This window comes from Salmo salar, chromosome 25, assembly GCF_965601325.2.
Source record: "Salmo salar chromosome 25, fSalSal1, whole genome shotgun sequence".
Classification (NCBI taxonomy): domain Eukaryota; kingdom Metazoa; phylum Chordata; class Actinopteri; order Salmoniformes; family Salmonidae; genus Salmo; species Salmo salar.
In genome coordinates, this window is record NC_138315.1 from 3,817,615 (window position 1) to 3,832,765 (window position 15,151).

General features: G+C 40.9%; 1 pseudogene across 1 annotated transcript; it reads left to right on the forward strand.

Annotated features, from left to right (window-relative positions):
* Positions 1-805: 805 nt before the first annotated feature.
* LOC106586051 (platelet-derived growth factor receptor-like protein) lies at positions 806-8,864 on the forward strand (annotated as a pseudogene). Its single transcript, XR_014382687.1, has 5 exons — positions 806-837; positions 1,003-1,155; positions 1,322-1,574; positions 7,362-7,567; positions 7,804-8,864. The product of XR_014382687.1 is annotated as a platelet-derived growth factor receptor-like protein (transcript).
* The last annotated feature ends 6,287 nt before the right edge of the window (positions 8,865-15,151 follow it).

The window sequence follows — 15,151 nt, forward strand, 5'->3', positions numbered from 1 at the left end:
TATCCGAAGGGTAAAGAAGGGTGATGCGCCTGACGCGTTTCGTGACAAAAAATGTCAAAATATTCCATTACCGTACTTCGAAGCATGTCAAACGTTGTTTAAAATCAATTTTTATGCGATTTTTCTCGTAAAAAAGCGATAATATTCCGACCGGGAAACCCTGTTTTCGTTGAAAGACGAAAAAATAAAAACATGGTGTCGGCTCGTGCACGCGCCCCAGTCTCATTGTTCTCAGATCGACCACTATCCAAATGCGCTACTGTTTTTCAGCCATGGCCTGCAAAGTCACCATTCAACGTTCTGGCGCCTTCTGAGAGCCTATGGGAGCGTTAGAAAATGTCACGTTATGCCAGAGATCCCTGTTTTGGATAGAGATGATCAAGAAGGCCAAGAAATAGTCAGAGAGAACGCTTCCTGTTTGGAATCTTCTCAGGTTTTGGCATGCCAAATGAGTTCTGTTATACTCACAGACACCATTCAAACAGTTTTAGAAACTTTACGGTGTTTTCTATCCAAATCAAACACTTATATGCATATTCTAGTTTCTGGGCAGGAGTAATAACCAGATTAAATCGGGTACGTTTTTTATCCGGCCGTGAAAATACTGCCCCCTATCCTAAACAGGTTAAACCAACCCCTAAATAACAGAATCGACATATCCATAATTTATACCAAACTATCTATCAAACTAAATGGAATAGACTACAGACAGATGTGAGTTGGAGTGGTTGAGGTCTGGACATAGAGTTACGTTGTAAAGGCAGTAACATCGGCTGGTCCTACCCTACCTACCTGGACACCTTCAATGACTCCCGACTCGGGTGACCTGAAGGATGGGTCCCAAATGGCTCCCTAGGGCTTTGGTCAAAAGTAGTGTGCCATTTGGGATGGAGCCATTAAGAGATCACTTGTTCAGTGTCAAATCACTATGCCTCCAGCTGATAGTAACCTAACAATGATCTGTAATGTTAGTGTTCCCTTTCTTTCACTCCCAACATTCAGCATCAAGCAGAGTGACAAGTACAGCCAGTTGATCCTGACGTCAGATATCTGCAGCCGACACAGGGGCGTACAGCTGCTGGGTCATACTTTGTGATGGATCTGAGTGTCTCAAAGACCATGACCGCACCTCCAGCACTTACATCTACTTCACAGGTGAGCAGGGTGCCTCTACTGTAACACTATTTACTGTTTATACTTGATTAACCTAACAACCTATATAAGAATGTTATCGCTGCCATTCAGACTATATTAAAATTCTTGAATTAACTCACTTCAAAAAATCATCTCTACCCTCGTCCCCCCCTTCCCCTCCAACCAGACAAGGACGAACTCTTCGTCCCTTCTGCCATCCACTTTGAGATCATCTATCTGCGTACGGACAGGCCTGCTGTTATACCCTGTCGTGTGAGCAGTCAGCTGGCCAAGGTGTCACAAAGAGGTCCCCCCAGAGGAGATGGAGGTGGACGGGATGCTTGTCTCCTATGACCCAACCAAGGGCTTCATCCTCCAGAACCCCAGTCCAGAGCACCAGGGAGTGTTTTACTGTAAGGCCGTGACCAAAGCCACCCCACAATAGATCACAATACTTGTGCTCACACTAACATAAGTTGCTTGTCAGTAAACCCCAAAAGTAAAAAAATTAATGATAATGTACATTATAGCCCAACAGATGGGAATGTGATGTATCTAATTTGAATTATGTTAAACAATAACTGAAAGGCAAAGCCATTTCACAATTACCACAATTCAATGATAATGGTGCCAGAGATGGCTGCCATTTTACGGTCCCCTAACCAATTGTGCAATTGTGTTTTTATTTACGCTTTGTAACTTATTTGTACATAATGTTTCAGCCACAGTGTCTTATGACCAAAAATAGCTTCTAGATATCAGAACAATGATTACTCACCCCGTACTGGAAGAAGATTTTTTTCTTTGAGTCGGACGCGAAGGATTTACTCCAGACACAAGGCCCTCATCTCCGTCATTCACAGGAGAAAGAGATGGAGATATCGGGGACGTAAGTGTGGGTGCCTGGTAAGGATCCGACAGCAAGTGAGTAATCTGCCTTTACTATCGGTCCTTTTAGCCAATGTACAATCATTGGATAATAAAATAGAAGAACTATGAAAACGTATATCCTACCAACGGGACTGTAATACCTTTTGTTTCATTGAGTCTTTGCTGAACGACGACATGAATAACATACAGCTGGCGGGTTTTATGTTTTTTTCGTCAGGATAGAACAACAGCTTATAAGACAAGGAGTGGCGGTCTATGTATATTTGTAAACAGCTGGTGCACGAAATCTAAGGAAGTCAAGGTTTTGCTCGCCTATCTTATGATAAGGTGTAGACCACACTATTTACCAAGAGTTTTCATCTATTTTCTTCGTAGTTGTCTATTTACCACCACAAACCGATGCTGGCACTGAGCTGTATACGGTCATAAAAAAACTAGAAAACGAGGCGGCACTCCTAGTGGCCGGGGACTTTAATGCAGGGAAACTTAATTCTGTTTCACCTAATTTCTACCAGCATGTTAAATGTTCAACCAGAGGGGGAAAAAACTCGACCACCTTTATTCCACACACAGAGACGGGTACAAAGCTCTCCACTGCCCTTCATTTGGCAAATATGGCCATAATTCTATCCTCCTGATTCCTGCTTACAAGCAAAAACTAAAGCAGGAAGCACCAGTGACTCAGTCAATAAAAAAGTGGTCAGATGAAGCAGATGCTAAGCAACAGGACTGTTTTGCTAGCTAACACAGACTGGAATATGTTCCGGGATTCTTTCCCGATGGCATTGAGGAGTAAACCACATCAGTCACTGGCTTCATAAATAAGTGCATGGACGACGTCGTCCCCACAGTGACTGTTTGTACATACCCCAACCAGAAGCCATGGATTACAGGTGACATACGCACTGAGCTAAAGGGTAAAGCTGCCGCTTTCAAGGAGCGTGACTCTAACCCGGAAGCTTAAAAGAAATCCCTCTATGCCCTCCGAAGAACCATCACACAGGCAAAGCGTCAATACAGGACTAAGATTGACTCGTACTACACTGGCTGAGACGCTTGTCAGATGTGGCAGGGCTTGCAAACTATTACAGACTACAAAGGGAAGCACAGCCGTGAGTTGCCCAGTGACACGAGCCTACCAGATGAGCTAAATTACTTATTTTCTCGCTTTGAGGCAAGTAACACTGAAACATGCATGAGAGCATCAGCTGTTCTGGACGACTGTGTGATCATGCTCTTCGTAGCAGATGTGAGTAAGACCTTTAACCTCCCTGGGCAAGGTGGGACGCTTCAATTTCTCAAACATATTACTATTTTACACCATTTTAAAGATAACACTCTCGTTAATCTAACCACACTGTCCAATTTCAAAAAGGCTTCACAGCGAAAGCAAAACATTAGATTATGTCAGGAGAGTACCCTGCCAAAAATAATCACACAGACATTTTCAAAGCAAGCATATATGTCACAAAAACCAAAACCACAGCTAAATGCAGCATTAACCTTTGATGATCTTCATCAGATGACACTCCTAGGACATTATGTTATACAATACATGCATGTTTTGTTCAATCAAGTTCATATTTATATCAAAAAACAGCTTTTTACATTAGCATGTGATGTTCAGAACTAGCATACCCACCGCAAACTTCCGGTGAATTTACTAAATTACTCACGATAAACGTTCACAAAAAACATAACAATTATTTTAAGAATTATAGATACAGAACTCCTTTATGCAATCGCGATGTCAGATTTTAAAATAGCTTTTCGGCGAAAGCACATTTTGCAATATTCTGAGTAGATAGCCCAGCCATCATGGCTAGCGAATTTGACACCCACCAAGTTTGGCCCTCACCAAACTCAGATTTACTATAAGAAAAATTGAATTACCTTTGCTGTTCTTCGTCAGAATGCACTCCCAGGACTTCTACTTCAACAACAAATGTTGTTTTGGTTCGAAATAATCCATAGTTATATTGAAATAGCTCCGTTTTGTTTGTGTGTTGAGGTCACTATCCGGGTGATGCGCGAGCGCATTTCGTGACAACAAATTTCAAAATATTCCATTACCGTACTTCGAAGCATGTCAAACGCTGTATAAAATCAATTTTTATGCGATTTTTCTCGTAAAATAGCGATAATATTCCAACCGGGCGACGTTGTATTCATTCAAAGACTGAAAGAAAAACATGGAGTCCTCTCATGGACACGCACTCCAGTGTCATTGTTCCCTGCCTGACCACTCACAAAAACTCCTGCTGTTTTTCACCCAGAGACTGCAGAGACGTCGTTCCACTTTCTGGCGCCTTCTGAGAGCCAATGGAAGCCTTAGAAAATGTCACGTTACAGCAGAGATGCTGTATTTTTGATAGAGATGCCACAGAAGGAGAACAAATTAACAGGTTAACATTCAGAAGGCCGCAGGGCCAGATACCAGGACATGTAGTCCGAGCATGCGCTGATCAATTGGCACTGACATTTCCCACCTGTCCCTGACTGAGTCTGTAACACCAACATGTTTCAAGCAGACCATCATGTCCCTGTGCCCGAGCACACTAAGGTAACCTGCCTAAATGACTGCCGACCTGTGCTATTCATTGACTACAGCTCAGCGTGCAACACTATAGTGCCCTCAAAGCTCATCACTAAGCTTCCTGATGGATCGCCCCCAGGTGGTAAGGGTAGGTAACAACAGATCCGCCATGCTAATCCTCAACATGGGGGCCCCTCAGTGGCGCGTGCTCTGTACTCCCTGTTCACTCATGACTGAATGGCCAGGCACGACTCCAACACCATCATTAAGTTTTCTGATGACATAACAGTGGTAGGCCTGGTCAACGACGAGACAGCCTATAGGTAGGAGGTCAGAGACCTGGCCGTGTGGTGCCAGGAAAACAACCTCTCCCTCAACGTGATCAAGACAAAGGAGATGATTGTGAACTACAGGAAAAATGAGTACCGAGCACGCCCCCATTCTCATCGCCAGGGCTGTAGTGGAGCAGGTAGAGAAGCTTCAATTTCCTTGGTGTCCACATCAACAACAAACTATCATGGTCCAAACACACCAAGCCAGTCGTGGAGAGGGCACGACAAGGCCTATTCCCCCTCAGGAGACTGAAAAGATTTGGCATTGGTCCTCAGATCCTCGAAGTTCTACAGCTGGACCATCGCAAGCATCCTGACTGACATCCTGACAGGTTGCATCACTGCCTGGTATGGCAATTGCTCGGCCTCCGACCGCAAGGCACTACAGAGGGTAGTGCATACGGCCCATTACACCACTGGGGCCAAGCTTCCTGCCATCCAAGACCTCTATACCAGGCAGATGTCAGAGGAAGGCCCTAAAAATTGTCAAAGACTCCAGCCACCCTAGTAATAGACTGTTCTCTCTGCTACTGCACGGCAAGTTGTACCGGAGCGCCAAGTCTAGGTCCACGAGGCTTCTAATCAAATGGCTACCCAGACTATTTGCATTGCCCCCCCCCCCCTTCTTTTACACTGCTGCTGCTGTTTATTATCTATGCATAGTCATTTTAACTCTACATGTACAAATTACCTTGACTAACCTGTGCCCCCGCACATTGACTCTGTACCGGTACCCCTGTATATAGCCTCGCTATTTTTATTTTACTGTTGCTCTTTAATTATTTGTTACTGTTATTTTAAAACATTTTACTCATCTATTGTTTTACTAAACACTTAACTAACAATGCAGTTAACTTCTCTAGGGTAGGGGGCAGTATTTTGACATCCGGATGAAAGGCGTGCCCGTAGTAAACTGCCTGCTACTCAGGCTCAGAAGTTAGGATGTGCATATTATTAGTAGATTTGGATAGAAAACACTGACGTTTCTAAAACTGTTTGAATGATGTCTGTGAGTATAACAGAACTCATATGGCAGGCAAAAACCTGAGAAAAATCCAACCAGGAAGTGTGGAAATCTGAGGTTTGTAGTTTTTCAAGTGATTGCCTATACAGTATACAGTGACTTCATTTTGCACTTCCTAAGGCTTCCACTAGATGTCAACAGTCTTTAGAACGTTGTTTCATGCTTTTACTGTGACTGGGGAGAGAATAAGAGGTCCTGGAGTCAGATGACTGAGAGAATGACATGAGTCCAGTGGCGCGCACTCCCGTGAGAGTTAGCTGTGTTCCTTTTCTTTTTTGAAGACATTGGAATTGTCCGGTTGGAATATTATTGCAGATTTATGATAAAAACATCCTAAAGATTGATGCTATACATCGTTTGACATGTTTCTACGAACGTAAATATAACTTTTTTTAACTTTTCGTCGTGACATTTTGCGCACGCTTCCTGCATTTGGAGTAGTGGACTAAACGCGTGAACAAAATGGAGGTATTTGGACATAAATATGAACTTTATCGAACAAAACAAACATTTATTGTGGAACTGGGATTCCTGGGAGTGCATTCTGATGAAGATCATCAAAGGTAAGTGAATATTTATAATGTAATTTTGTCATTTCTGTTGACTCCAAAATGGCGGGTATCTGTATGGCTTGTTTTCATATCTGAGCGCTGTACTCAGATTATTGCAAAATTTGCTTTCGCCGTAAAGCCTTTTTGAAATCGGACAATGTGGTTGGATTAACGAGAAGCGTATCTTTAAAATGGGATATAATAGTTGAATGTTTGAGATTTGAATTATGAGATTTTTGTTGTTTTGAATTTGTCGCCCTGCTATTTCATGGCTGTTGAATAGTGTGTCCCACATACCCCAGAGAGGTTAAGAAAAATTAAGGGCTTGTAAGTAAGCATTTCACTAAGGTCTACCGACACCTGTTGTATTCGGTTCCTGTGACAAATAAAATTTGATTTGGAATTGATTACAGGTTTACCTCCCTATGTGCCCTGGTCAAAAAACTATTAAGGAAATAGGTTGCCAGTTTGGACGCAGACTTTGTCTGTACATCATCGGCTTCCAGGAATAGTGTTTTTCACTGAGTTATCGAAAGACGATTCCATGATACGGTACGGCTCTTTGTTTAATTGGACCTGTGCCTATGGCAGTGGAAACATGGACTCGCTTTGGCTGCTTTAAGTGTGTTCGATCAGTGGTGAATTTATGAAATGGTGTGTGTCAGGTGATATCAAATCTCTCACTTCAGCTTTGACAGGCAGGTAGAAAATAGGATTAAGGTTGACCAAGTAAGTTTCCAATCCTAGAGATAAAAAATATACTTTACTATAGAAAGTACAGTGTTTTTTTGTCTTACTTTAACGATTACTGACAACTAGAAATGTGTTCTGTCCTAAAACCGTCGGTGACAGCTGTAACCACATCTGGACAGCACTTGGTCAATAAAATGGTTTGTCCCATAGAGATCCTATATTAAATGTCCTATTTAATTCTGTGGTTTGTCGTTCATTAACTCTGTTGACAGTGCCCAGTGGCCCACCCTACGTTACCATTGAAGCTTCCTTTTCCTCTGCGAGAAGAGACAATATCAACATCACCTGTACTGTCCTGGGGGAACCAGAGGTGGATCTCAGCTTCACATGGACCTATCCTGGCCAGGTAAACTGGAGGTCACCTTTTCTCAGTGATGCTTCATCTCTTCAGCTTGTGAAAGCGGTATTTTGACCTCAATGGTGTCTTCCTGGTTAAATAAAGAATAACACATTTAATAAATTCTTTCCTTACTCTACATTTCACCCTCCTTTTGTTATCTCGCGCCTGGGAAATGGCTCAATCAATCTCCTTTTGGAGGTATAATTCTGACCCAGTTCTTTCATTCTCTGTGCGCTGTTCAGGACCTCCGTCCTATTAGTGTGCATGACTCATGGAGGCTGATCAACAGAGGAATGGGACACATCACCCGCATCTCCCAGAGCATCATGGCCGTAGATTACCTGGAGATACATCTGCAGAGCGAAGAACAAGCACGGGGAGACCGCAGTGGCCACCAGCGTCAACTCTTACTAGCCAGACAGAGCAGGAGAGAAGACTTATTACCTGTATAGGCAACATCACTTTGGTGGCAATAACAATTTTAACATTAGCCATCTTGCGGCTTGAGCAGATTTCAACTATGTTGCCGCTCTGCTGAGGTTGCTTGACCAGTAAAGCAAGCACAGGGAGTATACTAGTTTAGCTATTACAAAACCACAGAGTTAATCTGACTAGGTCTGTTATCCAGTCAAATTCTGAATGTATCCGGGGTATGTATGCACATTTACTCAATCCTCTCCAAAATATGGTGCACCTCTTCTTGGGCAAAGGTACCTGCAGGACAGATGTATCTGGATGCCCATACTTTCACTTCTGTGGGGAAATACATACTACAATTTAATGCATGCTTTGTTGGGGGATTTGATAGGTCTAAAAAGGATGTCAACAATCATGTGAGAGATGCTTCTTCTCCGTCACTCTGGTGTGAAGAATAAATTATAGTTTATAGCGGAGCAGTGTGCCCTGCCTTACTCCTAATGTTTTAATCTCACATGCACAAGTACAGTGAAATGCCTTGCGAACTCAAAACCAAACAATGCAATAACAATGTAATACTAGAACAAACACATGAGAAATATGAAGAACATAGTAAGTAATTATACTATATGAAAGGTCAGTTCCAATACCATATTTACAATGTACAGGGATACTGGAGTGATGAAGGTAGATATGTACAGTGCCTTGCAAAAGTATTTATGGTGTATTTCTTATTTTGTTGCATTACAACCTGTAATTTAAATTGATTTTTAATTGGATTTCATGTAATGGACATACACAAAATAGTCCAAATTGGTGAAGTGAAATGAAAGAAAATAACTTGTTATTTGCTATGAAGCCCCTAAATAAAATCTGGTGCAACCAATTACCTTCAGAAGACACATTAGTTAGATTGCACACAGGTGGACTTTATTTAAGTGTCACATGTTCTGAAAGGCCCCAGAGTCTGCAACACCGCTAAGCAAGGGGCACCACCAAGCAAGCGGCAATATGAAGACCAAAGAGCCCTCCAAACAGGTCAGGGTTGGGTTATAAAAAAAATATCTGAAACTTTGAACATCCCACGGACCACCATTAAATCTGTTATTAAAAAATGGAAAGAACATGGCGCCACAACAAACCTGCCAAAAGAGGGCCGCCCACCAAAACTCATGGACCAGGCAAGGAGGGCATTAATCAGAGAGGCAAAAAAAAGACCAAAGATAACACTGAAGGAGCTGCAAAGCTCCACAGCGGAGATTGGAGTATCTATCCAAGCCGTACACTCCACAGAGCTGGGCTTTATGGAAGAGTGGCCAGAAAAATGTATGGGGGAATTATATTTTTTTTTAATTAATGAAATGAATTGAAATGTATGCATTCACTACTGTAAGTGGCTCTGGATAAGAGCGTCTGCTAAATGACTAAAATGTAAATATAAATGTAAAAAAGCCATTGCTTAAAGAAAGAAATAAGCAAACACATTTGGTGTTTGCAAAAAGGCATGTGGGAGACTCCCCAATCATATGGTCGAAAGTACCCTGGTCAGATGAGACTAAAATGTAACTTTTTGGCCATCAAGGAAAACGCTATGTCTGGCGCAAACCCAACACCTCCCATCACCCCGAGAACACAATCCCCACAGTGAAGCATGGTGGTGGCAGCAACATGCTGTGGGGATGTTTTTCATTGGCAGGGACTGGGAAACTGGTCTGAATTGAAGGAATTATGGATGCTGCTAAATACAGGGAAATTCTTGAGGGAAACCTGTTTCAGTCTTCCAGAGATTTGGGACAAAGGTTCACCTTCCAGCAGGATAATGACCCTAAGCATACTGCTAAAGCAACACTCGAGTGGTTTAAGGGGAAACATTTAAATGTCTTGGAATGGCCTAGTCAAAGCCAAGACCTCAATCTAATTGAGAATCTGTGGAATGACTTAACCTGTCCAAATTTTCTTATAGTAAATCTGAGTTTGGTGAGGGCCAAACTTGGTGGGTGTCAAATTAGCTAGCCGTGATGGCCGGGCTATGTACTCAGAATATTGCAAAATGTGCTTTCACCGAAAAGCTATTTTAAAATCTGACACCGCGATTGCATAAAGGAGTTCTGTATCTATAATTCTTAAAATCATTATGTTTTTTTGTGAACGTTTATCGTGAGTAATTTAGCAAATTCACCGGAAGTTTGCGGTGGGTATGCTAGTTCTGAACATCACATGCTAATGTAAAAAGCTGTTTTTTGATATAAATATGAACTTGATTGAACAAAACATGCATGTATTGTATAACATAATGTCCTAGGAGTGTCATCTGATGAAGATCATCACAAGGTTAGTGCTGCATTTAGCTGTGGTTTTGGTTTTTGTGACATATATGCTTGCTTTGAAAATGGCTGTGTGATTATTTTTGGGAGGGTACTCTCCTGACATAATCTAATGTTTTGCTTTCATTGTAAAGCCTTTTTGAAATCGGACAATGTGGTTAGATAACCTGTTAGGGCTAGGGGGCAGCATTGACACGGCTGGATAAAAAACATACCCGATTTAATCTGGTTACCACTCCTACCCAGTAACTAGAATATGCATATACTTATTACATATGGATAGAAAACACCCAAAATTTTCTAAAACTGTTTGAATGGTGTCTGTGAGTATAACAGAACTCAAATGGCAGGTCAAAACCTGAGAGATTCCTTTACAGGAAGTGGCCTGTCTGACCATTTGTTGAACTTCTTTTCCATCTCTATCATTTACTAAGGATCTCTGCTCTAACGTGACACTTCCCACGTCGTCCATAGGCGCTCAGAGCCCGGGAAAAAACAGAATGTCGTCATTCCAGCCCCAGGCTGAAACACATTATCGCCTTTCTCAAGTGGCCGATCAAGAGACACTGGCTTATGCGCGTGACCCCGACCGCCCCCGCCTTTGGGATTTTTTCCTCTGTTTGCCGAAAAGGAGATTCCCTGTCGGAATATTATCGCTTTTCTACGAGAAAAATGTCGTAAAAATTGATTTTAAACAGCGGTTGACATGCTTCGAAGTACGATAATGGAATACTTCGAATTTTATTGTCACGAATTGCGCCATGCGCGTGACACTTCTTTACTATTTCGGATAGTGTCTGGAACGCACGAACAAAACGCCGCTATTCGGATATAACGATGGATTATTTTGGACCAAACCAACATTTGTTATTGAAGTAGCAGTCCTGGGTGTGTATTCTGACGAAGACAACAAAAGGTAATGAAACTTTTATAATAGTAAATATGATTATGGTGAGTGCTAAACTTGCCGGGTGTCTAAATAGCGAGCCCGTGATGCCTGGGCTATGTACTTAGAATATTGCAAAATGTGCTTTCACCAAAAAGCTATTTTAAAATCGGACATATCGAGTGCATAGAGGAGGTCTGTATCTATAATTCTTAAAATAATTGTTATGCTTTTTGTGAACGTTTATCGTGAGTAATTTAGTAAAATGTTAGCGAATTCCCCGGAAGTTTGCGGGGGGTATGCTAGTTCTGAACGTCACATGCTAATGTAAAAAGCTGGTTTTTGATATAAATATGAACTTGATTGAACAAAACATGCATGTATTGTATAACATAATGTCCTAGGGTTGTCATCTGATGAAGATCATCAAAGGTGAGTGCTGCATTTAGCTGTCTTCTGGGTTTATGTGACATTATATGCTGGCTTGAAAAATGGGTGTCTGATTATTTCTGGCTTGGTACTCTGCTGACATAATCTAATGTTTTGCTTTCGTTGTAAAGCCTTTTTGAAATCGGACAGTGTGGTTAGATTAACGAGAGTCTTGTCTTTAAATGGCTGTAAAATAGTCATATGTTTGAGAAATTGAAGTAATAGGATTTTGAAGGTTTTGAAAATCGCGCCACAGGATAGCAGTGGCTGTTACGTAGGTGGGACGAATTCGTCCCGCCTAGCCTAGAGAGGATAAAGGAGAGTCTTGTCTTTAAAATAGTGTAAAATATTCATATGTTTGAGAAATTGAAGTTTGGGACAACCTAAACTCAGAATTACTATTAGAAAAATTGGATTACCTTTGCTGTTCTTCGTCAGAATGCACTCCCAGGACTTCTACTTCAACAACAAATGTTGTTTTGGTTCCAAATAATCCATAGTTATATTCAAAAACATTTCAAAATATTCCATTACCGTACTTCGAAGCATGTCAAACGCTGTTTAAAATAATTTTTTATGCTATTTTTCTTGTAAAATAGCGATAATATTTCAACCGGGCGACGTTGTGTTCATTCAAACACTGAAAGAAAAAAATGGAGTCGTCTCGTGCACGCGCGCCTCAGTGTCATTGTTCTCAGAAGGACCACTCACAAAAACACCTGCTTTTCGCCCAGAGACTGGAGAGCTCTCATTCCACTTTCTGGCGCCTTCCTAGAGCCAATGGAAGCCTTAGAAAATGTCACGTTACAGCAGAGATGCTGTATTTTTGATAGAGATGCCCTAGAAGGAGAACAAATTGTCAGACAGGGCACTTCCTGAATGGAATCTTCTCAGGTTTTGGCCTGCCATATGAGTTCTGTTATACTCACAGACACCATTCAAACAGTTTTAGAAACTTTAGAGTGTTTTCTATCCAAATATACTAATTATATGCATATTCTAGTTTCTGGACAGGAGTAGTAACCAGATTAAATCGGATACGTTTTTTATCCGGCCGTGAAGATACTGCCCCCTATCCAAAATAGGTTAACATGGAAACCAACTAAGAAAGTGTGTCAACATAGAACAATAAATCCCTATAATGATCTGCTTTTGATTTCATATAGGACTTTATTAACCTCTATGGGCTAGGTGGGACGCTTGCGAACACTTCCGGTGAATTTACTAAATTACTCACGATAAACGTTCACAACAAACATAACAATTATTTTAAGAATTATAGATACAGAACTCCTTTATGCAATCGCGGTGTCTGATTTTAAAGTAGCTTTTCGGTGAAAGCACATTTTGCAATATTCTGAGTAGATAGCCCGGCCATCACGGGCTAGCTATTTTGACACCCACCAAGTTTGCTACTTACCAAACTCAGATTTACTATAAGAAAAATTGGATTACCTTTGCTGTTCTTCGTCAGAATGCACTCCCAGGACTTCTACTTCAATAACAAATGTTGGTTTGGTTCCAAATAATCCATAGTTATATCCAAATAGCGGCGTTTTGTTCGTGCGTTCAAGACACTATCCGAAGGGTAAAGAAGGGTGATGCGCACGGCGCGTTTCGTGACAAAAAAATCAAAATATTCCATTACCGTACTTCGAAGCATGTCAAACGCTGTTTAAAATCAATTTTTATGCGATTTATCTCGTAAAAAAGCGTTAATATTCCGACCGGGAAACCCTGTTTTCGTTCAAAGACGAAAAAATAAAAACATGGTGTCAACTCGTGCACGCGCCCCCAGTCTCATTGTTCTCAGATCGACCACTATCCAAATGCGCTACTGTTTTTCAGCCATGGCCTGCAAAGTCACCATTCAACATTCTGGCGCCTTCTGAGAGCCTTTGGGAACGTTAGAAAATGTCACGTTATGCCAGAGATCCCCTGTTTTGGATAGAGATGATCAAGAAGGTCAAGAAATAGTCAGAGAGAGCGCTTCCTGTTTGGAATCTTCTCAGGTTTTGGCCTGCCAAATGAGTTCTGTTATACTCACAGACACCATTCCAACAGTTTTAGAAACTTTAGGGTGTTTTCTATCCAAATCAAACAATTATATGAAGATTATAGTTACTGGGCAGGAGTAGTAACCAGATTAAATCGGGTACGTTTTTTATCCGGCCGTGCAAATACTGCCCCTATCCCCAACAGGTTAATTGCATATCAACAGTTTTTTCAACACACCTATAATTTCAACATCCAAGCAAGTTATTTTGTGACATGTATCCCATCCATCATTTTTAACTGTAGTGACATCTTTGTAAACACCACAACTTTAAAGCTGCAGTAGGAGGATTGGGTGAGGGAGGTGTGCTAGACAACAAGTCATCAAACATGCACAAACAGTGGTTTGAATTGGTCCAATGGTGAAACAAACAAACCAACAAAAAAACATAATTGAAAACACACAGCTTTGAGTCCTCAGGCCACCAACCTGTAGTACTGAACAGTTAGAGGTCTATATGACCTGTAAATGAGTAATTACAGTAAAGACCATCAACATTAAAAATACACAGGAAATGATTCTCAATATCCAATTTATGAAGGATACCATGCATGTGGTGGATACATCGCTGAAAGCAACATTCCTACAGAGAAAGCTCTCATGAATTATCTATGAGAAGTGATTACAATGGTATTGAGAAGTATGTGTTGTAGAAGGATTTATGTTCATATTTATGCAAATGCATCCTGTATTACTATACAGATTACATGATTAAAAACAACCAGATGGAATAACAGCCAACCGTGAGAAAAGGGTACAGTAACGCTCGCAACATACAGGACAGAAACGTGTTTTAAAGCTAGAATGACCATGATGATTCCACACACTACATGTCAGCACCCAAAGCCAGTGAGCTCACTGAAATTCTAAATAAGGAGTTACAGTCATTATCAGAATGGGTGATTAATAATAAACTGGTCTTAAATATATCTACAACTAAAAGCATTGCATTTGGTTCCAAACATTCTCTAAAAGTTAAACCTCAACTGGAGTTGAGGATCATCAACTAGACTCAGCCGCTGGCCGATGACTGCAAATTGACCACAAGAAGCCCAAACATGCCGTACCAGTCAAAAGTTTGGACACACCTACTCATTCAAGGGTTTTTATTTATTTGTACTATTTTCTACGTTGTAGAATAATAGTGAAGACATCAAAACTATGAAATAAAACATATGGAATCATGTAGTAACCAAAAAAGTGTAAAACAAATAAAAATATATTTTAGATTCATCAAAGTAGCCACCATTTGCCTTGATGACAGCTTTGCACACTCTTGTGTGTACTGTATATCATATTTGTTATCATTTGTATACGATAACATATTTACATTTGTATTTTTAGTAATTCAGCAGCTGCTCTTATCCACTATTGAGTGCATACATTTTTCATACTTTTTCGTACATAATCTCTCTTTTATGCATTAAAATACTTTGGAACAGATTTTCAAAATTACAATCAATTGGAGCTGGTGTTTT